Here is a 27,518-nt window from a genome sequence, read left to right as displayed (position 1 = left end):
TTTTAGTCAACTTCACTTCATCTCTTGTCTTGATTGTGTACAGACGGACATCTTGCGAGTGCTGGCAAATGTAAGCATATTTGTATGAGTTAAGCATATAATATATTCATTTAATATTATTGTGCACGTTTAATCTGTGAGAGGTGATCCCGATTTCATGTCCGCCATCCTTGAATTAACCTGCATTCAAGTAATTTACAGTTCAACAATCGCAGCGGCCGATGCAGCCAACGACGCCATTACGTGGCGATATTAACTTATGAAAAATTAGCGGAAGCTGAAAACTCGCCCACTATTAACATAATATTAATTTTTCTCCACAGCCGCCCGAAGTTGCAGAAAATACGTAGCTTTAAGATTGAGCCAGGACTCCGACTACAATACGATGGTTAACGGAGGTAAAGAAAAATACTCTCGCGCGTGTGTGGGCCGCAATTGTAATTAATAACTAAAGATTTCTTGCTTTAAAGTGAACTGACTAGTCGAGGAAATTAATATGAAAAGTTTATTCCATTGTTCAACTTAAATGCACATGTTTTAAGATTCAGCGAGTCTAACATTCATTAACGTAAAAAATAATTTGAGATTAATATTGTTAAAAAGGAGTACTTCACAAAAGCATTTAACCGTAAATCAAAATTGAATGAAATATCATTTTTATTAAGGCCCACCACGTAAGTCGTCAACAATCAAAAAAATCAAAATATCAATAATAATGTATTAAATTACGACGGCCGACGGACGTGAGAGCCAGTTGGTCAGATGGATCGATTGCGTAAATTACGTTCGCACTCAAATCTCTGACTGCAGCGAAGTGACGTCTGGCACAAGTCTGTTACATATTTCCTGCACCCTACAGACAACAACAGCCGCTACTGAGAGAAATGATCAGCAGTCGCAGAGTTCAACATCACAGTCTGCTTCTGTCGCAGATGGGATGACATTTTCTTCACACGAGGATTGGGACATCAGGGCTCCTGACATTACGGTGGACTGGATAGGGCCTACCTGGAAGGCACGCCAGTATCTTCGAAATTCGATGATAATGATTGATGATGATGATGATCGGTTTGTGCGGCGCTCAACTTCGAGGTTATCAGCGCGCGTACAGATCCCCAATGCTGACACAGTCCAGTCTCGCCACTTTCACGGAAGATGATGAAATGATGAGGACAACACAAATACCAAGCCCCGAGCAGACGAAATCCCCAACCCGGCCGTCGCGGTACGACGGATGACGAAGAAGGGTGGCAAGCGGGTGGGGACAGAGCACCTACCAAGTCGGCGTGTGTAAGTTAGTACATTCACCGCCGACACTCACTGTTGCGACGCCGTCGTACAGTTGGTGCCCGGACCACCACAATCGGCGAACCTTCAGTGCAGCAGCAGGTTGAAATGAAGTGGCCAGTGTCAGTTGCCTTGAGCGGGCTGAAGGCCGATTGCGACGCGATTCCTCAGCGGGCATTGACAGACGTAGACAACCACGACTCAAGACACTAACTGCATTTTTTTATGGAAGTAAATGACTAATTCTGAATCTTATGTCACTGCACCTGCCGGCGACCACAGGTCACTACCATCCTTCCGAGGAAAACTGATGAGTGAACTGCGAGAGTGCCACCTAACACAGAACCAACTCCTGTCAGAATAAAACTATGTGCCGGACCGAGACTCCGACTCCGGACCTTTGCCTTCCGAGGGCAAGAGCTCTCAACGTTCGCGGAAGAGCTTCTGCGAAGTTTGGCAGATACGCTATGAGATTCTGGCAGAACTGAAGCTAGAGGAGGAGTTGTGAGTTGTGGTTGGATAGTTCTGTTGGTAGAGCACTTGCCTGCGAAAAGCAAAGGTTCCGAGTTCGAGTCTCGCCATGGTACACAGCTTTAATCTACCAGGAAGTTTCATATCAGCGCACACTCCGCTGCAGGGTGAAAATCTCATTCTGGAAACTCTACTTACGCCCTCCCAATAGTCGCTTATTGCACTACACGATATTAGGCATGATAATGTGTTCTGATTTTGGTGCTTCCATATTTTTACACACCCCTCTACAGGGTGAAAAGTATTTAAACCGACAAACTCTGGGAGGTTGTAGGGGACATCAAAACAAATATTTTTCCCTAGTGTAATTTTTTCCTATGAGCATTGTTTAAACCGGTGGACGCCGTACTACTCTCTTCAGTTGTTAGAGGCTTATTACGATCTTCAGTTATAGGCAACTGTTGTCCACCAGTGTAGTGGTGCATTGTCTCTGTTTACTAGTGGAGCGATACACCTGGATTGAGTACACTGATATGGTTGGTGCGTACTACGTAGCGCACCACAAAGGACGAGCTGCACAGCGGGTTTATCTACAACAGTATTCTAATCGCCGCATCCCGCATCATACGACCTTTGCTGCTGTGTACTAACGTCTGCGTGAGACCGGGTCATTTAGCAGATTACCTGGACAGGGACGCCGTCGCGCGGTAAGAACGCTGTAATGTCAGGAAGCTGTCTTGCAGTATGTGGAGCGGGATCCTTCAATCAGCACTCGTGCAGTTGCACGTAACATGGGGACGAATGAGACGAATGTAAAAACAGTCATTCGAGAGCAATTGTTACGGCCATTTCACTTACAGCGAGTCCACAGCCTGGAACCAGTTGATTATCCACCCAGAGCACAGTTTTCGCAGTGGTACCTGGAACAGTGGAAATGCATCCTACATTTACATCCTCTGTGTTGTTTACCGATGAAGCAAAGTTCTGGCATGATGGAGTCTTCAACATGCACAATTCGCGTGTTTTGAGTCAGGATAACCCACATGCCACAGTTACTAGCGCTCATCAAGTGCGGTTCTTCGTTAATGTTTGGGTCAGTGTTGTTGGAGACTGTTTAATGGGGCCTTATCTGCTACCTAGGCCATTAAATGACAGGCACTATTACAATTTTCTCGCCCGAGCATTGCCAGAATTGCTCCCACTCACTACAATACTACGCATGTAGGACGGGGCGCCGGCACATTTCAGTCGTCGTGTGCGTCGATTCCTGGACCGACTGTTCCCAGAAACGTGGATTGGCAGAGGTGGTCCTGTACCATGGCCTGCTCGATCCCCAGATATGTCCTCTCTGGACTACTTTGTGTGGGGAGAGATGCGCAACCTTGTTTACGCAACTCCTGTTGCATCACAACAGGATCTGGTTGCTCGGATAGTAGCAGCAGCAGGAACAATTCAGGATACTCCTGGGATTTTTGCCCGTGTCAGAGAGAACATTATCCGACGTGTAACGTTTGTTTACGTGTCAATTGAGTCATTTTTGAACATATACTGTAATTGAAATTGGGTTGTGTTAATGTGTTGTCTCTTGGTCATTAAAAAATGGCAAAGTATTTATTGGTTTAATTAATTTGCCGCCAGAGAAATCTTCCTCTACCAGTTTAAATACTCCTCATAGGAAAAATTGACGTTAGGGAAAATATTTGTTTTGATGCCCCCTACAACTTCCCAAAGTTAAATACTTTTCACCCTGTATATTTCACACCGAAAACTGGAATGACAAAAATTATTTTTTCAGATAACTGAAAGACAGGAAACGTCTGATATCTGATGTTCAGCATCACATATTCAAATTTTTAAGTACTGTAGAGATGGCGTAAAATCCCGAAACGCCTATTGTCAAATAAAACACTTGTTAAACGTTTCTCTCAGAGAAAACAGGTGTCAGTTTCTTTGCAGCAACGCTCATTACTTGATATTCCATTGCCCTGTTAGAATCTGACTCTCGTCCGCGTACTGCAGTACATTGTTTATAATGCGCTGTGGAGGCCATTTACCAGCATTGTGGCAGGAACATGAAACCCTTCACCAAAGACTTTCTTCGAGCCACGACGTCGCTATTAGTGTAACGAAACGTTAATTGACTCATTACGGTCGACTGCAGGCGGTATTCTGATACTATCAGATTCGTGGGTGGAGCCGTTATCGCGGCTGGAATTGGTTCCGCAGCCGCACTGATCGGCGTTTAGAGGCAAAACGACCGGCAGAGCGGCAATGAGGGACCCGCGCCCGACCTGGCCTCGTGCATCGCTGCCAGGGCAGGTCACGCGCTCCCCCGTTGTAATCGCCGCCATTAAAGATTAATGAAGTCTTACGGCGCCGACTAATGCCAGCCGTTAATATTTTATGACGTCTGAACAAACGACGTGGTCCTCGCATTGCGAAATATCTCAGCGCGGCGCGACTTCCTGCCGCACCCTCCGTATTCGTGCATCGTCAGTATTACGAAAAGACTGGCTTCCAAACGCTTAAGGCTACCGGTACCTATATTTACTTTCTGGCATTTAACTGAGGCCCCATTAATGTATACCAAAATTAGAACTCCGATGTACATACGGAGTATCGAACAAAGGACTTTCGTTTTGTAATTAAAAAACATAGAAACCAAGATCGACAGAAGAGTGCAACAAGCCGTACGTCTATCGTGAAGTGTAAAGATGTGATACAGATTTTTGGAAGTAGTAGTTACAAAACCTGCTTACAGCTGGCCCTGTAATCGCAGTACAAAGTACCTATATATTCACTACTGGCCATTAAAATTGCCACACCAACAAGAAATGCGGATGATAAACGAGTATTCATTGGAAAAATGTATTATACTAGAACTGACGTGCGATTACATTTCCGCAATTTGGGTGCATAGATCCTGTGAAATCAGTACCCAGAACAACCACCTCTGGCCTTAATAACGGCCTTGATACGCCTGGGCATTGAGTCAAACAGAGATTGGATGGCGTGTACAGGTACAGCTGCCCATGCAGCTTCAACACGATACCACAGGTCATCAAGAGTAGTGACTGGCGCATTGTGAGGAGCCAGTTGCTCGGCCACCATTGACCAGACGTTTTCAATTAGATATTTCGAGAATGTGCTGGCCAGGGCAGGAGTCGAGCATTTTCTGTAACCAAAATAGCCCGTACAGGACCTGCAACATGCGGTAGCGCAATGTCCTGCTGAAATGTAGGGTTTCGCAGGAATAGAATGAAGGGTAGAGCCACGGCTGGTAACACATCTGAAATTTAACGTCCGCTGTTCAGAGTGCCGTGAAAGCGAACAAGAGGTGACCGAGACGTGTAACCAATGGCACCCCATACCATCACGCCGGGTGATACGCTAGTATGGCGATGACGAAAATACGCTTCCAATGAGCGTTCACCGCGATGTCACCAAACACGGATACGACCATCATGATGCTGTAAATAGAATCCGAAAAAAATGACGTTTTGCCATTCGTGCACCCAGGTTCGTCGTTGGGTGTACCATCGCGGGCGCTCCTGTCCGTGATGCAGCGTCAAGAGTAACCGCAGCCATGGTCTCCAAGCTGATAGTCCATGCTGCTGCAAACGTCGTCGAACTGTTCGTGCAGATGGTTGTTGTCTTGCAAACGTTCCTATCTGTTGACTCAGGGATCGTGACGTGGCTGCACGATCCGTTACAGCCATGCGGATAAGATGCCTTTTATCTCGACTGCTAGTGATTCGAGGCCGCTGCGATCCAGCACGGTGTTCCGTATTACCCTCCTGAACCCACCGATTCCATATTCTGCTAACAGTCATTCGATCTCGACCAAAGCGAGCAGCAATGTCGCGAAATGTAAACCGTAATCGTGATAGGCTACAATCCGACCTTTATCAAAGTCGGAAACGTGATGGTAGGCATTTCTCCTCCTTACACGAGGCATCACAACAAAGTTTCACCAGGCAACGCCGATCAACTGCTGTTTGTGTATGAGAAATTGGTTGGAAACTTTCCTCATGTCAGCACGTTGTGGGTGTCGCCACCGGCGCCAACCTTGTGTGAATGCTCTGAAAAGCTAATCAGTTGCATATCACAGCATCTTCTTCCTGTCGGTTACATTTCGCGTCTGTAGCAGCAATTTTAATGGCCAGTAGTGTAGTACTCCAAAACCCAGAGTGATGAGTTCAAACGCTGAAACGTGCAATGAGGCTAGCATAACGAAGGAGGACGAAGTCAGTTATTCCAGGGAACAAGGTGTGTTTCTGGTACTGGAATATCAGAGGTTAACCCGCAGCGTTACGGAAACAAGGCACAGTTTTCATACGAGATTTAATATTCTAAATGTACCCGATGCGAAAATTATTAGCAAGCTCTTCGCCAAATTCCATCGGGAAAGGCAGCGTGGCTGATGAACAAAGAGTCCCAGGGAATGCCACCACAGATTCTGAACTTGTTCAGCAACATCCGAGGAAATTCGTCCGAAGAATTGCATCAGCAACTGGTTTTAAGGGTTGCAGCGCAAATACGGTACTTAGAAAGAATCTACACATGTTTGCATTTAAAGTACGAAGGTATCAGTTCATACGAGTGCCGGCTGGGATAAAAAGTGCTGATTTCAGAAGAAAACACATTCCATTGCGAAATTATTTAATGCCAATTCAATGACATATTTCAGCCTTTTGGGGTAGCCCAGATTATCTACAAAAACAAGAAACTAATCAATTAGATACAAATGGACCTACGTAAAAGTAGCAGGATACGTGACTCATGTCATAAGCTAAATACAATGTAAAATGGTCACCAACGTAGTCTGATACATAACCTATCCGTCATGTCTCCATACCTGTACACGTCCATCCACTCGATACAATTTGAAACGAGACTCATCAAAGCTGGCAACATGTTCCCAGGCATCAATAATCCAGTGTCGATGTTGTCGGGCCCAGGCGAGATGTTCAAAATGGTTCAAATGGCTCTGAGCACTATGGGACTTAACATCGCAGGTCATCAGTCCCCTAGAACTTAGAACTACTTCAACCTAACTAACCTAAGGACATCACACACATCCATGCCCGAGGCAGGATTCGAACCTGCGACCGTAGCGGTCGCGCGGTTCCAGACTGAAGCGCCTATAATCGCTCGGCCACCAGCGGCCGGCCCAGGCGAGATGTCATGGTGGTAAGTTCCTGTGAGGTCATCGGTCCCTAGGCTGACACACTACTTACTCTAACTTAAACTAATTTACGCTAAGGACAACACACACAGCCATGGCGGAGGTCGGCTCGAAACTCCGACGGGGCGAACCGCGAGAACCGTGCAAGGTGCCTTTGACCACGCTGCTACACTGCTCGCCGGCCACGTTGGCCTAGCGGTACTAGGCGCTTCAGTCCGGAACAGCGCAACCGCTACGGTCGCAGGTTCGAATCCTGCCTCGGGCATGGATGTGTGTGATGTCCTTAGGTTAGTTAGGTTTAAGTGGTACTAACTTCTAGGGGACTGATGACTTCAGATGTTAAGTCCCATAGAGCTCAGAGCCATTTGAACCATTTGAAGCTACACCGCGCGGTCAGCGGCCAGGCGAAGTGTAAATCTTTTGTGCCGTGCAGTCATCAGGGGTACGCGAGGGGGTCTTTGGCTCCGAAAGTCCATATCAATGATGTTTCGTTGAATGGCTCGCACGCTGACAATTGTTGATGGCCCAGCAGTGAAATGTGCAGCATTTTGCGGAAGGGTTGCACTTCTGTGACATTGAACGATTCTCTTCAGTCGCCGTTGGTCCCGTTCTTGCAGGATTTTTTTCCGGCCGTAGAGGTGTCGGATAAGTGGTGTTTTACCGGATTCCTGATATTCACGGTTCACTCACCAAACGGTCGTACGGGAGAATCCCCTCTTCATCGCTACCTCGTGTGTCCCACCACTCGTTCGCTGACTATAACACCAAATTCGCTGAAATCTTTATAACCTGGCATTTTAGCAGCAGTAACCGATCTAACACCTGTGCCAGACACTTGTTGTCTTATATAGGAGCTGCCGACTACAGCGCCGTATCCTGCCTGTTTACATATCTCTGTATTTGTATGCGCATGCCTGTACCGGTTTCTTTGGCGCTTCAGTGTTCATTCAATATCTCCCTGTAAGTTACTGTACAATATTTGTGTTGCGCCTGACTGAAGTTAAAGTTCCACGAAGCTAACTGTCATAACCGTGAGCTGACGTCTCTGAGGCAAGGCGAACACTGAACAGCGATGTACATCATTGTACTGCTAAGTGACTCTGCTGGCCTCGTCATGGACTAGACTGGCTGGGCTCCGAAAAGTAACGGGAGTAACTGGGAGTAATAGGAACTGCCGCTGCAAACAAAGCGTCATGCGGTCGAGTTTCGAGTCTCACGCCCTGGCAGTGCTGCAGCATAGGGGGTGGAACTGGCTCCACTCAGGATTGGACAGAGCCAGTTGCAGTAGCGACTGCTCGTGGACGTCCGCTGCACTTGGGCTGCCAACTTCGGATTCTTCGAGGATGACGGCCCGCCGTGTGGTATCGGTTGTGGAATGATTTCTTTTTTTTTTTTTGGTCATCAGTCTACTGACTGGTTTGATGCGGCCCGCCACGAATTCCTTTCCTGTGCTAACCTCTTCATCTCAGAGTAGCACTTGCAACCTACGTCCTCAATTATTTGCTTGACGTATTCCAATCTCTGTCTTCCTCTACAGTTTTTGCCCTCTACAGATCCCTCTAATACCATGGAAGTCATTCCCTCATGTCTTAGCAGATGTCCTATCATCCCGTCCCTTCTCCTTATCAGTGTTTTCCACATATTCCTTTCCTCTCCGATTCTGCGTAGAACCTCCTCATTCCTTACCTTATCAGTCCACCTAATTTTCAACATACGTCTATAGCACCACATCTCAGATGCTTCGATTCTCTTCTGTTCCGGTTTTCCCACAGACCATGTTTCACTACCATACAATGCTCCACTCCAGAGGTACATCCTCAGAAATTTCTTCCTCAAATTAAGGCCGGTATTTGATATTAGTAGACTTCTCTTGGCCAGAAATGCCTTTTTTGCCATAGCGAGTCTGCTTTTGATGTCCTCCTTGCTCCGTCCATCATTGGTTATTTTACTGGCTAGGTAGCAGAATTCCTTAACTTCACTGACTTCGTGACCATCAATCTTAATGTTAAGTTTCTCGATCTTATGTATATAGTCTCAAGGGGCGAGTGAAAATTTGTACTTTTCTGCGCAATTCTGTGAACCGGTGTGCCAAGATGGCTTCGTGGCTAAGCAGGAGACCTAGTTTCGATTCCCGGCCTTGTAGAAATTTTCACTAGCCGCTTCATTTTGTACACCTAAAATGATATTTGTTTAGACCAGAAAAGTCTCTGAAATTGTGCCATTTTATTTACATTTTCTTCAGAAAATATCAACATGATTGTCAATCGAAAAGTTTTTTAAAAGTCTGGATACACGGAATCTACATGGTTCTTTCCATCCTTGCAACAGACCATATCGCAAGCGATGGGTGAGGACTGAAAGAAAGAGTGCACCTTGATGACTCCAATGATGAAGTATTTTCCCACGTTTCGTTAAGTGTTCCCAAGGTCACTCAACTTTCAGTGCAATTTTCCCATAATATACTTAGAAACCAACTCCGTATCCGTATTTTTTTTTAAATGTTGCGTTTAACACGGCTGTGAGTATCGTAATTATGTCGCTGCGTGAGAAGTTTCAAATTCGAAAAGTTCGTGCTCATATGGAGAGGCATCCTCTCTCCCAGCATGACAATGCCAGACCACACACGTGCGCAGCGTCATCTGCAACAGTCCGACGCCTCGGGTTCCCTGTCATCCATCATCCCCCATGCAGTTCCGACTTGGCCCCATCCGAGTTTCAACAAGCTTAAACAAGACCTTCAAGGACTTCACTTCGACAGTGATAAAGCGGTGCGAGCGGAGGTGAGGCTGTGGCTCTACACGTCAACAAACTGGTCTCTCACACGGAGGAACGCATTCGTCCCCAGGGTGACTATGTTGCGAGATAAATATGTAGTCACGAAGAATATACACTACTGGCCATAAAAATTACTACACCACGAAGATGACGTGATACAGACGCGAAATTTAACCGACAGCAAGAAGATGCTGTGATATGCAAATGATTAGCTTTTCAGAGCATTCACAAAAGGTTGGCGCCGGTGGCGACACCTTCAACGTGCTGACATGAGGAAAGTTTCCAACCGATTTCTCAAACACAAACAGCAGCTGACCGGCGTTGCCTGATGAAACGTTGTTTTGATGCCTCGTGTAAGGAGGAAAAATGCGTACCATCACGATTCCGACTTTGATAAAGGTCGGATTCTAGCCTATCGCGATTGCAGTTTGTCGTACCGCGACATTGCTGCTCGCGTTGGTGGAGATCCAATGACTGTTAGCAGAATATGGAATCGGTGGGTTCAGGAGGTTAATACGGAACGCCGTGTTGGATCCCAACTGCCTCGTATCACTAGCAGTCGAGATGACAGGCATCTTATCCGCACGGCTGTAACGGATCGTGCAGCCACGTCTCGATCCAATAGTCAACAGATGGGGACGTTTGCAAGATAACAACCATCTGCACGAACAGTTCGACGACGTTTGCAGCAGCATGGTCTATCAGCTCGGAGACCATGGCTGCGGTTACCCTTGACGCTGCATCACGGACAGGAGCGCCTGCCATGGTGTACTCAACGACGAACCTGGGTGCACGAATGGCAAATATCATTTTTTCGAATGAATCCAGGTTCTGTTTCAAGCATCATGATGGTCGCATTCGTGTTTGGCGACATTGCGGTGAACGCACATTGGAAGCGTGGGCGTCATCGGCATACTGGCGTAACACCCGGCGTGATGGTATGGGGTGTCATTGGTTACACGTCTCGGTCACCTCTTGCTCGCATTGACGGCACTTTGAACAGTGGACGTTACATTTAAGATGTCTTACGACCCATAGCTCTACCCTTGATTCGGTCCCTACGAAACCCTACATTTCAGCAGGATAATGCACGACAGCATAATGCAGGTCCTGTACGGGCCTTGCTGGATACAGAAAATGTTCGACTGCTGCCCTGCCCAACACATTCTCCAGATCTGTCACTAATTGAAAACGTCTGGTCAATGGTGGCCGAGCAACTGGCTCGTCACAATACGTCAGTCACTACTCTTGATGAACTGTGGTATGGTGTTGAAGCTGCATGGGCAGCTGTACCTGTACACGCCATCCAAGCACTGTTTGACTCAATGCCCAGGCGTGTCAAGGCAGTTATTATGGCCAGAGGTGGTTGTTCTGGGTATTTCTTTCTCAGGATCTATGCACCCAAATTGCGTGAAAATGTAATCACATGTCAGTTCTAGTATAACATATTTCTCCAATGAATACCCGTTTATCATCTGCATTTCTTCTTGATGTAGCAATTTTAATGGCCAGTAGTGTAGATGTACACTCCTGGAAATGGAAAAAAGAACACATTGACACCGGTGTGTCAGACCCACCGTACTTGCTCCGGACACTGCGAGAGGGCTGTACAAGCAATGATCACACGCACGGCACAGCGGACACACCAGGAACCGCGGTGTTGGCCGTCGAATGGCGCTAGCTGCGCAGCTTTTGTGCACCGCCGCCGTCAGTGTCAGCCAGTTTGCCGTGGCATACGGAGCTCCATCGCAGTCTTTAACACTGGTAGCATGCCGCGACGGCGTGGACGTGAACCGTATGTGCAGTTGACGGACTTTGAGCGAGGGCGTATAGTGGGCATGCGGGAGGCCGGGTGGACGTACCGCCGAATTGCTCAACACGAGGGGCGTGAGGTCTCCACAGTACATCGATGTTGTCGCCAGTGGTCGGCGGAAGGTGCACGTGCCCGTCTACCTGGGACCGGACCGCAGCGACGCACGGATGCACGCCAAGACCGTAGGATCCTACGCAGTGCCGTAGGGGATCGCACCGCCACTTCCCAGCAAATTAGGGACACTGTTGCTCCTGGGGTATCGGCGAGGACCATTCGCAACCGTCTCCATGAAGCTGGGCTACGGTCCCGCACACCGTTGGGCCGTCTTCGGCTCACGCCCCAACATCGTGCAGCCCGCCTCCAGTGGTGTCGCGACAGGCGTGAATGGAGGGACGAATGGAGACGTGTCGTCTTCAGCGATGAGAGTCGCTTCTGCCTTGGTGCCAATGATGGTCGTATGCGTGTTTGGCGCCGTGCAGGTGAGCGCCACAATAAGGACTGCATACGACCGAGGCACACAGGGCCAACACCCGGCATCATGGTGTGGGGAGCGATCTCCTACACTGGCCGTACACCAGTGGTGATCGTCGAGGGGACACTGAATAGTGCACGGTACATCCAAACCGTCATCGAACCCATCGTTCTACCATTCCTAGACCGGCAAGGGAACTTGCTGTTCCAACAGGACAATGCACGTCCGCATGTATCCCGTGCCACCCAACGTGCTCTAGAAGGTGTAAGTCAACTACCCTGGCCAGCAAGATCTCCGGATCTGTCCCCCATTGAGCATGTTTGGGACTGGATGAAGCGTCGTCTCACGCGGTCTGCACGTCCAGCACGAACGCTGGTCCAACTGAGGCGCCAGGTGGAAATGGCATGGCAAGCCGTTCCACAGGACTACATCCAACATCTCTACGATCGTCTCCATGGGAGAATAGCAGCCTGCATTGCTGCGAAAGGTGGATATACACTGTACTAGTGCCGACATTGTGCATGCTCTGTTGCCTGTGTCTATGTGCCTGTGGTTCTGTCAGTGTGATCATGTGATGTATCTGACCCCAGGAATGTGTCAATAAAGTTTCCCCTTCCTGGGACAATGAATTCACGGTGTTCTTATTTCAATTTCCAGGAGTGTAGAATGTAAATAATGTTTGGTTTGTTTAAAAGAAGAGTTTTCACATAAAAATTTCGGAGACGTTACTGAACAGCAAGCCTTCGTAGCATAAATAGAGTAGATGAATCGAAGATCCTATCGCGCTACCGGTTTGACAACTGCCTAGTATACCATTCTGTTCCCTCTAACACTCAGTGAAGCTCTCGTTCTAATCCACAAACAGGTTCGGAACGCTACATTCCATTATCATTGCAAATAAATAGTGAAAGTGCATTCCGTCATAAGAAATTTGTATTCATCTATGCGCATATATTGGACGTAAACATTTGCAGTGTTAGGCAGCATTCAGTAATCACGTGAATTTATGGAATGTGAAAACGGAATTTGGCATTCAGTACGAGCGGAAAACAGTACTGAGTGCGATTGTTGGAAGATTTGCTCCTCTTAAAATTATGAGGTGCAGGTCATATCGTTCAACGTATACGGAAAAAGTACGTAGAATTGTCATGAACTTGCTGCGCCGTGTCTGACTCACTCATCTATCTGCCCAGCAATGCGACTTTATCCGCTTAACATCGCGATACCAGATCAAAAATGATACTTATTATGTTCCCTGTAGTGACCAGTTTTCGCAGCAGCTGTAATAAAATGTCGCAGTTTGGAAAAGAGTGCCTTTTTGCATGCTGCAGATTAGCTTCCTGTTTATATACCTAGAAGCATTTTTTTTTTTACAAGGCATGTTCAATGGGTGTCTTGGACTACTACAAGGTCTTTTCCTTTCACCTGTTGGTTTTCCGCAATTTAGCGAAATATCTTATAACAAAATGAAAAAGTACTTACATTAAAGCATGTAGCTCATTTTAGGAAAATCATACAGTTCTCTTCCAGGTCGAAAACAGGTGAAAGTTTCCATTTTATCATGTAGTCACTGTTATTTCGTAACATAATACCGTAAGACGTCTGGTATCTTCTTTCTTTTCCTAGGTGGTGTTCCCTTTTCATTTTTTTGTTTTAAGATGTATGTATATATGTATGTATGTGCGTGTGTGTGTGTGTGTGTGTGTGTGTGTGTGTGTGTGTGTGTGTGTGTGTACATGTAAGTTTTTTTTTTTAGTTTTTTTTTTACGTACAAGAGGAATGGATTCGTAATCACCTATTGCGATATTTTTCCATTATGTAATCGTTTAGTGTAAGGAATTATTTGTTTCTCATATTCACTTGCATTTTTAATAGTAGTTACTTCTATGCATTCATTTTTTATGTGTGATAGTTTTCTTGTACGTTCTTCAGGAGTCTTTCATTATTTAATATTTTTTATAACTTCCTTTCTTGTAGTTGACCTGTGATTCCTCTTGAATGTTCTGCTAAAGGTGGACGGTTTGTCACATAGTTGCAGACGGTAAAATGTTCTTTGTACCGGATGTCTAATGATCCGACGATTCGTCGTATGTTATACAGTAAAGGTATTTTACAGCCTTCTGGCAGATGTCTGTGTCTTGCCATTTTTGGGACGTATTTTTGGACTGAATTGCCTGTTTTCAAAGGAATCCTTACCTTTCGAAGATATATGGTATTTAATGTGTGAATTTGTGCTTGTGTCATTCTATGTCATCGTGAACCTTCTTCCTTATCGGTGTTGTGATTTTGTCACTGTGTGTGCTTGCTTTTGTGTTTTAGTGTGTTACTTATACGAGATTCCTTTCTTAACCATGATTTTATTAGGTCGCTTTCTCCTTTGTCTCTCTGTTCGGTACAAATTTTGCAGTAGACTTTGAGGTAACTTCCCGATAACCTAGAGACTTGAAATTTTAAACAAAGCTCAGAACTGGATGACAGTTGAAAGGTGGCTACAATGAGCCACAGCGCCAGAGATTGCGCCAAAGAGTATTATTCAGCCGCCTCCACTGGCAGTTCTTGTCGAGAAGTCGTTGTGGAGAGTGCTTGTTGAGATGTAGCAGTGGTGAGTCGTTGTTGAGAAGTTCCCATGGAGAGTGCTTGTTCAGAACTTGTAGTATTGTTTTGATGGGCTAGACACCAGATGTTGTTGGATTGGGGATGCTGTAATGATCAGAGTGTGCTTTTCATCAATATATATGAAGGTAAAAAATCCCCTTTTTTTTCATTATTTCAATGTCTTAAACAATAATGCCTCTTGGTCACAGGTTCAGTCAACAAAGCATCTGGCTCGTGTTCTTGTATTAGACTGTATTTCTGGTTTCTATGTGCAATTATAGTATTTCTGTTTATTTTTTTTAATTGCTTCAGTATAAATGGTATTTAAAATATCTTGTCGTATTGAGGAAGAACCGTGCCAGATGTGTACGTTGAATCACACTTCCACACACAGAACAGCTACACTTGTGTTTTGTTGTTTCGTAGGTTTTATAGTTGCTGGGGACTTAATTAATTAATTGTGTTAACGGAAGTTTTCTTTCATTCTTTGTTGTTGTTCTATGCAGTCAGATTGCGTACAAATACTAATCAGGGCCAACCGTTTACGAGACTGCGTAACCGGACAGACAGCGACTAAAAATTAAAAAGTATTTGCATTCATTCAATAATTAAGCCCCCATGCACAGTGCGATATCAACTGGCTTTTCTGTGTTGTGGCTGGCGGAGAGTATTTTGTGTACCACTGGCATTTTCCTCTTTTCCTGTTGCAGCCGCGAATGTTCCTCGAGTAGAACTATTGCTGATAGGCCTCGAGTGATCTCGGATCTAACTTTTACCTTTATAGTATTTCCGTTACGTATAAATAGAAGGAAACAATATTCTAGTTTGAAGGTGAAGAGAAATTGAAATAAACCTGAGACTTACCGCATGTCTCCTTTGTAATCTCACCAAAATACTTGAAACCGACTGATAAATTTTACACACACAAGACCATAAAGCAGAAAATGATAATTTAAATAAAAATTAATTTTTAATGCATCAAGTTTTAAATTGAACTGAAAAACTACAAAATAACTTCTCCTAGCTCCATAAAGATTCCTAACACCATAGAGATAGCACAGAAAATTTGTGATAGTGAATTTTTAATAGTTATGAAAATACAGGGTGACACAGAAAAACGGAACATTTCCACAATCCAAAAAAACTATAACTGAAGGAAAGAAATTGCATTCATAGTAATTACAACCTTACAACGTTGCCATTTACGAAACATTGATGGCAAATATCATTTTTAAAAAATCACGTCCTTTAGATGGCGTCCTCCTGTACGACTATATTCGTGAAATCTGCTGTTGAGACTCGTCATTGAACGCTGCAACATCTCAGATGTGATACTATGAATAGTATCCCGAATTCTCTGTTTTAACTCATCCACTGTTCTTGGCCGAGTCGTGTAGAATTTGGTCTTGACTTAGCCCCACAAGAATAAATCACAAACGGATAAATCTGGCGATCTAGAGGGCCAGGGAATGTTACCGAATCGTAAGATCACACAATTCTCGAACATATGCCACTGATTGCCGTACAGTGTGTGATGTCGCTCCGTCCTTTTGAAACAAGGATTCTTGAACGTTTGGAAAGCTGTTCAATGCAGGTGTAACGAAAGTTCGTAACATCTCCACGTAACGTTCGGCATTGACAGATATTGTGTTTCCCTGTTCATTTGCAAAAAACTACGGTCCGATAATCTCATGTGATGAAACACCACACCATACGGTCACTTTACTAGTGTGTAAAGGGCGCTTATGAACGTCATTAGGATTTGTGTTTGCCTAGTAACGGTAGTTCTTTTTGTTCACAAAACCTATGAGATGAAACTGTGCCTCATCTGACATCCACAACTTCTTCAGATATTCATCGTCATTGTTTATTTTTGTTATCATCTGTCGACAGAATCCTAACCGTAACCGGTAATCGTTGTCCTTCAATTGTTACACCATCTGTAGTTTGTACGGACGAAATTTTAAATCAAGATGAAGAATTCTGCGGGACATTCCAACCACTGCTGCTTGCTTACGAACTGAACGCCGCAGGCTCCGTAAGACAGACTCGCGTACAACTTCAATGTTCGCTAGAGAACGCACACTTCTTGGTCATCATGTTCGTTTCTTCTTGAGGGCAGATCCAGTCTCTTCAAAGTTATTAATCTAACATTTCATCGAGTGTTTTGACGGAACGGCATCATGACGACCTAAATTATAAAAACATCGGAACTCCCTCTGCGTCGCTACTAAACTATCATTGTGTTTACAAAGTATTTTTACGGCTAATGCATGCTATTGTCCGTTCCATTGATCCATGGCTACTGAAATAGCGGACTGTTTACTCGCTGAAACTTCCTGGCAGATTAAAACGGTGTGCAGGTCCGACACTCGAACTCGAGACCTTTGCCTTTCGCGGGCAAGTGCTCTACCAACTGAGTTACCCAAGCACGACTCACTCCCTGTCCTCACAGCTTTACTTCTGCAGAGTGAAACTCTCATTCTGGAAACATCCCCCAGGCTGTGGTAAGCCGTGTCTCTGCAATATCCTTTCTTTCAGGAGTGCTAGTTCCTCATAGTTTGCAGGAGAGCTTCTGTAAAGTTTGGAAGGTAGGAGATGAGGTACTGGCAGAAGTAAAGCCGTGAGGACGGGGCGTGAGTCGTGCTTGGGTAGCTCAGTTGGTAGAGCACTTCCCCGAAAAAGGCAAAGGTCCCGAATTCGAGTCTCGGTACGGCACACCATTTCAATCTGCCAGGAAGTCCCATATCAGCGCACACTCCGCTGCAGAGTGAGAATCTCATTCTGTTTAGTCGCTGTCACGAACCGCAGTGCTGCCACCTGCCCATGGTTGCCACTACTACTTTCATGCATTCCCGTTATTCTGTGTCACCCCGTATTACACGGTTTAACATGAAAACGGTGGGCCACATACAGTACATAATTGATGCATAAGTAGTAAGTAGTTCAGCCACTTAATAATACATTACTTACCAGTTGGTGCATAAATAGTTCATCTCCGTACTATTATCTATTGCTATCGTCCCATGGTTTTTCGTCTTAAATCTTACAAGTATTTTCATACCTATTAAAAATTCACAATCACGAATTTTCAGTACTATATCTTTGGGGATCTGAATCTTTATGGAGCTTGCAGAAACTATTATATAATTCTTATCCTATTTTAAAAACCTGGTTATTAAAAGACTTCATGCAAATAATTATTTGAGCCTTCAATCGCCCAGCATCAACGCTACACAAGAGGCTAATGGGTTATATGCGCAGCAGGCGACTGAGCATCTTCCGCACCACACGGTCAGTCACTGCCGAGTTCAAGACGTCAACCTGTATTGGGCCGGGCCAGCCCGCAACGAACTTGTGACGTCACACTAGCTGGTTTCTCCACCACAATTCGCGAACGCTCGGCTGCGCGCAGAGCCCACGAGAAATCAGTGTGTACGAGGTCGGTTTGAAAAGTTCTCGGAGCGGAATAGAAAAAAAAGTACTTATATCACTGAAACTTTTATATTTTTCAATGTAGTGTCCTTGTAGATCAATGCACTTTGTCCAGCGATGTTCCAGTGCCTTGATCCAATCTCGAAAATGAGTTTCCTCCAGGCCTGCAAAATAGTTGTCAATTCTGGTTATCAGTTCTCTGTTTGAAGTGAATCTTCGTCCACCGAGAAAAATTTTCAGTTTTGGCAAGAGATGGATGGAAGTCCGACGGAGCCATGTCAGGTGAATAAGGCGGGTGTGGCAACAATTCATACCTTAATTAGTGTAATTTTGCCATAGCGATGGCACATGTGTGCAGGCGCGAATTGTCTTGATGGAAGATGACCTCCTTCTTTGATAAACGTGGCCTTTTTTGCGTAACTTTTGTTGCAATTTGTCCAGGGGGTCAGCATCGTATTCTACAGTAATTGTTTGCCCAATGGGGAGATAATCTACAAACAGAATCCCATTGGCATCCCAGAACACTGATACCATGTCATTTCCCGCCGAAGGAAATGTCTTTGCTTGAGGAGAATCAGCATGATTCCACTTCCCTGACTGTTGTTATGTCTCTGGGGTATATTAGTGCACCCAAGTGTCATCTGTGGTCACAAACCGGGGCAAAAAATCGTGTTCGTTTCTCCTAAAATGGGCCAAACATTGTTCCGATATGTCCATTCTCATGTGTTTTTGATCAAGAGTCAAGAGTCGCGGCACCCACCTTGCAGATAATTTTTACATTTCTAATTCTTCAGTTAAAATGTGATATACTCTTTCAGATGACATCTGGCAAGCGTGATCAATTACGCACACTTTCAGTCGGCGATCGTCCATGACCATTTCGTGTACTTTTGCAATGATTTCTGGAGCAGTGACATCTCGGCCGACCGCTGCGCGGATCATCATCTAAGCTCTCCCTACCAAATTTAAGTTCATTCTGTCCACTTGGCAACAGTTGAATATGAAGGAGCAGAGTCCCCCCAGTGTATTCTTGAAATCGGCATGAATGTCCTTTGATTTCATACCTTTCTTTACGAAGTACCTAATCACTGCTCGGATCTCGATTTTTTTCGTCTTCGCAAACCACTACGCGGGAACAACAATCGAGCCATGTCACCGCCACAGCTTTCTTCCTAGAGCACTGAGGAGGCATCTGTTTACAGGCAACGGTCCAATGAACATCACGTGAACAACTCGTTGCGGTAACGCTGACCTCTCGTGGTGATTCGGGGAACTTTTCAAACCACCCTCATAATTGAAAGGGTACCCGCTAAAGGTCTAAATTTTGTCGTGCGATGACGAGAACTTCCATGCATTTAAACACGCAGTCAAGAATTACTAAACTCGTCTGAAATAGTCACTCGTTCCCCGACAGCCGCTTGCACTTTTATGACCGACAGTATCACGTGCTGTGACGTACGCGCCACGGACTGTCTTTCTCGTGGGACTCGGTGTTGAGCTGCAGTCACGTAAACGTTGCTGCCTCAACTGATGCTCGCCCCACGTGCAAACCTAGAGAGTTATTTGTTTCCGGCAAGCATATGGGAACAGTGCAGCAGAAATTCAGCAAAGAATGAGCGGAAAGCAATTCAAAACAAAAGAAATGAGACACGATAACTTCTGAAATTGTTGTGCCTGCCTTGCAATATTGACCTAACGCCGAAAGACTTCCACCATTTCCCTGAACTGAAGAAGTGAAAAGCAGAGCAACGGTTCAAAACAAACATGAAGTTTCAGGGCAACGTCAAGACGCATTTCAGTTCATTGACGGCAACATTTTATCATCATATTTCTTTCAAAGATTGGTTTGTTGCCTGTTCCGAACTCACAAAGAAAATCATTCGCATCTTTTCAGAGGTCTTCCAGTATCTGTTTGGCCATTCGCTTTGTAATTCATGATCTCCTGTAGTGTTCTCTGACTTGGCATTCTCATGTGGTGTCTCCAGTTTTTTCGATTTTTTTCATTAATGTTGAAATATTAAAACTGTTCCAATATCTTCACTTGTAGTCGTGCCTCTTCTTGAGCAGCCCTTCGTCCTCCTCAGGAACTTCATGTCTACCTTTTGAACAGTCGTGGTCTCTTTTGTACCTTGTAGCTTAATATTGTGCTAATGGGTGCCACAGACACCTTGAATGTGTCTTATTTATTTTAATTATCAGAGTCAAAATCTAAACATTTATCAGAGAACCAAATAAGAGATTTGAGACACTTGTCGTAAAGTTGAATTATCTGAAGCAGTTTTTAATCTGACTGGATATTTTTGTCGGAATGCCATTAATTTAATTTTGTTGTCAGAAGCCTTTAAACTGTGATTGTTTCATATTTCGTTCATCTGGTGTACTGATCTCTGGACATCATCTTAATTCTTTTTAATACTAACGATATCAACTGCAAGCAGAAACACTTTCAGGTATTCTTCATTCGCTATCTTCTTTCGTTTGTTGATTTTACATTTCCATGTAGAGAGGATGAAGTCAATTTAAATATTAAAAACAGCAAGCGATAGCCCACACCGTTCTCTTACAACATGTTTAATAAATATTTCCTCTAATTGGTTGTTACCTTTGTTTGTTACAATACGCGAGGTTTTTTGTAAAGACTTCTCTCTGCCTGTATTAGCTGTTAAGGATATGGACATTCTGACATAATCTTCCAAAGACTGTCGTGGCTTACATGGTCTAAAGCCTTCTCAAGATCGATAATACACGAGAAACTGGAGACTTTCAGCTGGTTTTCCAAATGGGAGAAAACTGCATTATTTTTAATAATGAACTGCTCGTTTTACTGTAAAATCTGAAAGCCAATAGGAGGAAACGAAAAATCGTGTCATATTCAGGGACACCTACTTATTAAAAAAGCGAAGTGCGTCTTGGAATGTGAAAAACATTAAGAATTCATTTTCAGCATTCAGAAAGGCGTTCTCTTGCAAACTTCAGCATTTCCTATGCAGCTGCTGTGAGAAATTGTCGCTACAGGAAAAATGATGTGTGTGTATGTGTGTGTGTGTGTGTGTGTGTGTGTGTGTGTGTGTGTGTGGCGTGCAGGTAAGAGGTATTTTTAACAGAGGAGAGGACTGGAATTTGTGACTATCTTCTCGGGCTACTGTGTTAAATTCTCTGTATCTTTCTGTAATGTTCTTCATTACAATCACGTTGTCCATACAGGAACGACCTGATCTAAATCTGTTTTGTCATTGTGTCATTTTGTTACTGAAAAATAACAGCTTCCGTGATATTCTTCCCGTGCTTATGGATCTTTGAGTATAGTTTGTGGACGTCATTAGAAGACTGACGCTACGGCAGTTTTTGCAGTCACTACATTTCCCTTTCTTGAAGAGAAAGATTACTTCTGTTTGGAGAATCTGCATTTCCTCCAGTATGCGTTCATTAATTGTCTCTTATATCTGGTAAACACTTACAATTCGTTAGTTCGGCATGTATTCCATCCATTCCAGTAGCGTTCATCATGCCTTTTATTTTACGAAAAGGGCAGTGGAAAGCTTGTCCACAGGCCTCTACCGTTACGGTGAGAATGTAGAAAAGTAACTATTTTAATGATAAAATAATTTGTGGGCTATCTGAGAATGGAAAAAAAATGGTCCTCTTATAATGATGTCACTTCTTTCTGACAGTTTTCTGTGCTAAATGATACTGTGTTGAGTCTACAGAACATGTGTCGGAGTGCTGTTTGTTTCTGTGAGTATGAGTGAATTGAGATCTGGTTGTGATTGTATCGTGATTTCAATCCCTTCCATCTTTAACTGTACGTCGTTTGATTTTGTGCACACGTCGAAAAATCGCCCAGTATACAGCGCGATTCAGCTGTTCCTACCGATATCGTTGTATGCAATTCGCATGGTTATTTCTGGCCTTCAAAAACTATGTGTAAAGATTTCCATACTCTCTCGCCCTCTATTTGCAAACTGTTAATCATACTGCAGACATTAACGATCTCTGACTGTAGAGAATTTAATATAATTAAATTTTGTACTGGGATACGATTTCGATGGAGGCCAAAGTTTTCGAATTATTCAAGAAAAACGTACAAAAATGACTTTCAAACGTACGTCCAATACTCCTCACTCATCCCTCACTACGTTGTTCGTTGCACTCCCTTCTACCACTGCACAGATATTTCTGTCTGCGTGAACTATTCCCGCTATTCGACGGTTTTTGGTTTTTTTTTATTCGGCTATTACGCAACCAATCTTCTTCTTGTGGTCTTCAGTCCAGAGATTGGTTTGATGCAGCTGTCCATGCTACTCTATCCTGTGCAAGCTTCTTCATCTCGCAGTAACTACTGGAACCTACATCCTTCTGAACCTGTTTAGTGCATTCATCTCTTCATCTCTCTCTCTACGATTTTTACCCTCCATGCTACCCTCCAATACTAAATTGATGCGTCAGAACGCGTCTTACCAACCGATCCCTTCTTCTACTCAAGTTTTTCCACAAATTCCTCTTCTCTCCAATTCTATTCAGTACCTCCTCATTAGTTACATGGTCTACCGACCTAATCTTGAGCATTATTCTGTAGCATCACATTTCGGAAGCTTCCATTCTCTTCATATCTAAACTATTTATCGTCTATGTTTCACTTCCATACACTGCAATCTATACAAATACTTTCAGAAAAGACTTCCTGACGCTTAAACCTATACTCGAAGTTAACAGATTTCTCTTCTTCAGAAACGCTTTTCTTGCCGTTGCCAGTCCCCATTTTATATCCTCTCTACTTAGACCATCATAAGTTATTTTGCACCCTAAAAAGCAAAACCCATCTAGTACTTTAAGTGTCTCATTTCCTAATCTAATTCCTTCAGCATCTCCTGATTTAATTCGATTACATTCCATCGTCCTCGTTTTGGTTTTGTTGATGTTCATCTTGTATCCTCCTTTCAAGACACTGTCCATTCCGTTCAACTGCTCTTCCGGGTCCTTAGCTGTCTGACAGACACCACCATTATAGTCGGCTGTTTCGTTAACATTACCAATTTAAACGTGCTCATGAGGGCAGTGAAAGAAAAACAACTCTTTTTAAATGTTGTTTAAAGGGGTCCGTCAGGATAATGAAAGAAAAAGGAGTTTTTTCAAAAGTTACGCTGAAACTAACACATTAACAATTCGATCCATACTTAATCCTTACAAGCAAAGTAGTTCCGTAATCAGAGGGAATGACAAATACAACGATGTAATTGTTTATTTTGGGCTGTTAAAATTCACAAAACTGTTAGGTAAAATTTACAGAAACCTCCATTTTACAATTCGTAAGTGGTCAACTACGCAGGCGGCGTGAGCCTACAGCCGTCCTTATGATTTTATTTATTTTGTTGCAACCGATTTCGGCGCTTCAGTGCGCTATGTTATGGCTGTAGTAGATGCGGAAGGCGTTCACTCGACCCATATATGATTGTCTCCGTGCAAGGACCTGATTCAGGTGAGAAGAAGCTACAGCATGGTGTGCCACAGGGATCGGTAATAGGGCCCCTGCTGTCCTTATCTTCGTAAATGACATAGGGTCCAATGGGCACACCTTGCAGTTTGCGGATGATACAACCTTGCTCTCAAGAGGAGAGAACGTTGAACAGGCAGTACAACAAGCAGAAGTCTTGTTCAATGAAGCTAAGGCCTGATTTATCATGAACAGAATGAAAATTAATGAAGAAAAAATTCAGAGGATGATATGCAGCCTCAACAATACTGGAGTACTGGGCAACGCAGCAGATGTTGAACTTCTGGGCTTTCTCATTAATACCAAATTAACCTGGCAACAGCACACCAAACATGTATGTACCAAACTTTCACGGGTCCTGTACCTCTTGAGGAAACTGAAGAGTATAGTATTAGAACAGTATCTTCTAACTGTGTACTATGCAATGTGCGATAGCCACATCAGTTATGGGCTGTTGTTTTGGGGCCATTCTGCAGGCTGCAAGACTGTGTTTTTACTGCAAAAGAAAGCAATGAGGATCATTACTTCAAGCAAACAAACACGACCACTGTAAACCAATTTTTACCAGGTTAGGAGTTCTGACTGTTTACAGCCAGTATATAATGGACTGCCTCTTCCACATAAAGAGAAACCATGATATTTACAGAAAGAGAAATGAAGTTCACAAATACAGCACTCGCAACAAAGACAGTATCGACATGCCAAGGTGTCGATTATCAGAGACACAGAACAGCTTCCCAATGGTGGCCCTAAAATTGTTTAATGCTCTACCTGATTACATTCAGTCTTTACCATGGGAGCAGTTTGAAATTACTATTTTGTGTAAGCTAAAAGAGCCAGCCTTCTACAATATTGAAGAATTTTTCTCTAGTAATAGCATAGCGTTTACTTGAGCTGCAGCTCAGTTCCATGACTCCAACAGCAACTGTTATATTTTATTTCATTATATAGTTGTATCTATTTTATAGCTGTGATATTATTGTAATCTAATTTATAACTTAAATGTGTCTTGTGGTATTAAATTACTATCATAGTAGAGTTGTACTCACGTATTTTGATAATGTTGTATCTTGACGCTGTCTGTCCAGCTGTGGCTGGTGAATGACATAGAATTGGTAATAAAGGTAATAATAATATTGCATCAATGGTCAGCATAACTGGTTACGCAGACTACCTGAATAGTGTCAGAATTCTAACCATCGACTGCCAACTACAGCCTGAAGATGGCGCATTGAAGCTCCAAAACTGGTTGCAAAAAAAGATATGAAATATAAGGACGGCTTTAGGAGTTCCATTTTCTCACAACAATAGAAATCCTTTGCTGTGGGAGCTGAGTGTTGGAGTGGTGATGCGTTTGAAGGTCGTATTTGTACATTTTTCTTGAAAAATTCGAAAATTACTGCCTCTAAGGAGAACGTGTCCGTGTAAGAACTGCAATCAGATTCGCCATAAAGGGGACTACGAAAATCTCGGGAGTGGTTTCTGAAGGCCTGATTTAACACTGCATAAAACGACATCGGTAGGTGCAGTTGAATTACCCTGTATGGTAACTCTGTGATGTTCAATAAAATACTGTTACAGTAGAACAGTTACACTTATCGGTTTAATGTGTTTACTAGCACGTAAGGGAGCAGCAGCAGCAGGAGCTGGCAGTGCTACCTCTGCCGTCTGGAGGCGGCCCGCCTCCCTCGAGACGTGTGACGGACCAGACAGCCCCTCCGCTGCAGAGTGCGCGGCCCGGCTGCTCCCCTCGCGACACGGTGCGGGTCCCCGGGCCTCGTCGCTGCTCGCGCCACGGCACACCACAGAGGCCTTTGCGGAGGCGCCGGAGCAGCCGCGCTCCCTGAGCCCGCGGCTCCGCCTCTGGCGGTAATGAAGCGGTCGCCTCCCGCACGCCTTCCAGCATTAGCCCACGAGCACCCGGCACGCTGCGGCGTCTCAAAGCGGCGTCTCCAGCATCCGGCTGGACTCGTTTCTCGCGTACTTGTGTTTCAGTGCACCTCTGCTGCGTTTCACAAAGTGGTTGAGTCTTAAGGACAAACAGCACTGGATCAGAAACAGTCAATCCAGATTACAGAGTCCAGATTCACTTACTAATTCTCTTAAACACCTTGGAATGTCTTTTCGCATATTTTAAATGCATTTGAGAAATGCAATCAACTTTCCACTTTGTTTGCGTGTCCAGTATGATGATGTTTTCCTATCTGTATACGGGCTATTTGCTAATATATGAAGATAGTAACTGTTCTCGAAAGAACAGATACCATTAATGACCGTGCAGCTGCTCTAGAACAAATAATAATTAACTGAAACCCTCAACTGCCGACAGGTGTTGTTGATATACCTCGATGGGGACAGCTGAAAATGTTTGCCCCGACCTGGACTCGAACCCGGAAACTCCTGCTTACATGGCAGACGCTCTATCCATTGTTTTTTTATGCCAGCACGGTAACTCAGCACTTTGGTCAGGGGGTTAGCTGCCCTCTGAAATAAAAAAAAACTGAGTCAATGGATCCACGACGAACTGAAACGGGTGTCTTGAAACGTCAGCCCCGAGCAGATACAACGAACGAAAACGAACAAAATGAGATTAAAAAGAAAATCCATCTGAGCCACAGAGGACACAGATGAATAGGGTGAGGGGTTGGGTTGTTTGGGGGGAGGAGACCAGACAACGAGGTCATCGGCCTCTTCGGATTGGGGAAGGACGGGGAAGGAAATCGGCCCTGCCCTTTCAAAGGAACCATCCCGGCATTTGCCTGGAGCGATTTAGGGAAATCACGGAAAACCTAAATCAGGATGACCGGACGCGGGATTGAACCGTCGTCCTCCCGAATGCGAGTCCATTGTGAATAGGGAGACTGCAGGGACTTATCCCTCGCACGCTTCCCGCGAGACTCACATTTCTAACTGTTCACAATCTACACACGTAATGTTCCTAGTAGATAGTTCTTTTGAGAACAGTTGCTGTCTTCATATATAGTTAAAGGCTACCCGGCCATTCAACTTCGTCCGTGCGAATGCGCACAGGTTGCCCAAACTCTTACGGAAATCGTCACCTTAGTTGGCACGAGTATTGAGTGGATGGGCCAATATCTACTAGGAACATTACGTATGTAGATTGTGGACAGTTGGAAATGTGAGTCTCACTTGAAGCTTGCAAGAGATAACTCCCTGCAGTCGCGCTATTCATCTGTGTCCTCGGTGGCTCAGATAGATGCCGGCACGGTAGCTCAGCGTGTTAGGTTAGAGAGCCGGCTGGTACCTGTAATAAAAAAACTGAGTGAACGGATCAACAACGAACTTCAACGGATGTCATGTGACGTCCGATACTACCAAGGAAAAAAAGAGTGAGAGGGAGAGATGGATAGAGCGTCTGCCATGTAAGCAGGAGATCCCGGGTTCGAGTGCCGGTCGGGGCACATATTTTCAGCTGTCCCCATCGAGGTATGTCTACACCACATGTCGGCAGCTGAGGCTTTCAATTAATTATCATATCTTTGTTAATTGTACCGCTTATTGGTTTCCTCTACAGATGAAGTGTAGAACTGTGGGTGGAGCTTTCCTTTTATAAGACCTAGCTTTCACCATCTATTCAGCAGCACTTCTTTTTGAAAACTACAGCAGTTCTGTGAACCAACTCCACGCTTCATCAGCAGTATACATTTTATTTTATTTTGGAACTACGTTGCCTGCATGTAATGTCCGACCTAACATTCGGCTTCGGCTTTGGCCAAAAACATCACCTTCGCCCAAACATTCGCCTGTGGCCAAAATATGCCGAATTTGGGGTACTGTTAAACCGCGTGTTGCTCACGAAGAGCCACTAAACTCGCCACATGTGACTGTGTGGTGTGGAATCGCAAACAGTTTTACTCCCGGTGCATTCTTCTTTGAAGAGAATACGCCCAGAGGTCCTGTCAGGTGTAACGTGAAGACTGCACGTGACCGAGAGCTCCTTGTACAGCATGTGATTACTGTTTTGGAGGAG

Source organism: Schistocerca piceifrons, chromosome 3 (genome assembly GCF_021461385.2).
Source record: "Schistocerca piceifrons isolate TAMUIC-IGC-003096 chromosome 3, iqSchPice1.1, whole genome shotgun sequence".
NCBI classification, from domain to species: domain Eukaryota; kingdom Metazoa; phylum Arthropoda; class Insecta; order Orthoptera; family Acrididae; genus Schistocerca; species Schistocerca piceifrons.
The sequence above is the reverse complement of the archived record's forward strand: the minus strand, read 5'-3'. Positions refer to the sequence as shown.